Below are 1,945 nucleotides of genomic sequence, written 5' to 3' on the forward strand. Positions count from 1 at the left end.
CCCACCTTTCATTTGCATCTCAAATTAACATAGGAATACACATCCTGACATAAATGAATAAACTATTTATCCATGTGCAAAGGAATAATCTCTCTGCCTACTGATGAAAATAACCCAAGACTCAATTCTACAGTGATCATGGGCACCTGGTCCTCAGACTTGGCTCTATCTGGGCTCATGGTGGCTTTTCGATGGGTGATTTTTAGGCCCGTCTGTCATTTGTGTGTAATTTATGATACTTCCCATCTCTAATGCAAAGTCTATGCTTCCCCTCACCTTTGAACAGGTGCTATGCAATTTAAAAATCAGCCTGAATAGTAAAATGGACCAATGAGTTTTCTGTGAACATGAAAGACAAATTGATAAATGGACATGCCTAGTCTGGGAGCCAGAACATCAATGAATTTTCCAGCCTCGAATACAACTAATGCTATTTCACAGCGACTTAGTCTTCTTCATCCCATTTTAGTAGTATGAATCCTGAATTTCAAATTAGCATGAAAAAGCACTCTCTTGTAGATAGATTCGTACTTCAGCCTGCTTTAAAGCTGCAACAGCCTCTGTTCCAGGAGTGCCAACCACATAAAAGTACCGCCTTTCAGGGGTGGGGGGGAAAGAATGTTCCTTTTCTTCCCTGCAATCTTCAGACTGCTGGATCCCCAAAACTGTCCTGAAAAAGAAATCTTTTCTCTTCTTTCCAGGGAAAGAGAAATTCTATAGAGTAACCGTTTAAATAATGATCTGTAAATCTTACTCAAGTTGAAGGGCAGAGTCCTTTAAAGGAGGGAAGGCCGTCTATGGCCACTGTTGTTTTCTCTCTTCTGGAGCTCTGCAGGAAAGCGTGTCCTCTCTAAGGCAAGGGATTAACAATCCCTGCCTGCACAGCCAAGGGATGGCTCTGAGCTCTCTCTTATTCTTATGTGCTGTCCAAGATGTCTCAAAGCCTCTCTAGACTCTATAAAATAAGAACAAAATAAATATACATACAACAGTCAATGCAGAGAAAATAGAAAGCCAGCAGAGATGATGAATAAATCCCAGAGCTCATTCTTTTAAAAGACCAATAGAATGCAAATACCATAAATAATCACAATCCTGATCAAATGATGCCTCTTCAGAAAAGCCTTCTTTGACCTCCTTAAAGTAATTACACTTGTCTTTATCATTATATTACTCCTTCGTTTTCTCTTAGTTTTTTCAGAGCACTCAGATTCCATTGCATATCTACTCATTTCCTTTTCATTGCCCTCTCCTCTTCTGCAGTACATCTCCACATTGGAAAGGCCTTTTTCTGTTTTGCTCCCAAAGATACCCTCAGCACCTATTAATTACAGTGCATGGAATATTGTAGGAGCTCAATAATTATTGTTCGCTAGATGGATACTAAAGAAGTAAATGGAAACACCATATCTCAATAGAAAACATGAGAAAAAAATACATGTGTAATCTTGATATATCCATGTATACATATGGAATATATATAGAGAGAATTTATATATATAAAATCTTGGAAAAATTAGTTAAAAATATATAAATTAATAAATGTTTGTAAATGTTAGTTACACTTTACATCAGTAAGTTATACTTTATATCACGTTAGTGATATGATCCAAGAGCAAGTGTAATGGAAAAGATTGGTAGTTGTGAAAGTCTTCAAACAACAACAACAACAAAAAACCAATGTTTAGAAACAAATGAATTAGAGGGGTACCTGGGTGACTCAGTCAGTTATGCGACTGATTTTTGCTCAGATCATGATCTGGGTTATGAGATTGAGCCCTGCATGGGGCTCTGAGCTCAGCAGGGAGTCTACTTGAGATTCTCTCTCTCTCCCCCTTTATGCCCCTTCCCCCTTATGTGTACACACTCTCTCCCTCTCTCTCTCTCTCTCTCAAAAAAAAAAAAAAAAAAAAGAGAGAGAGAGAGAGAGAAACAAATTAATCAG

The sequence above is a fragment of the Canis lupus genome, chromosome 24 (genome assembly GCF_048164855.1).
Source record: "Canis lupus baileyi chromosome 24, mCanLup2.hap1, whole genome shotgun sequence".
Lineage (NCBI taxonomy): Eukaryota > Metazoa > Chordata > Mammalia > Carnivora > Canidae > Canis > Canis lupus.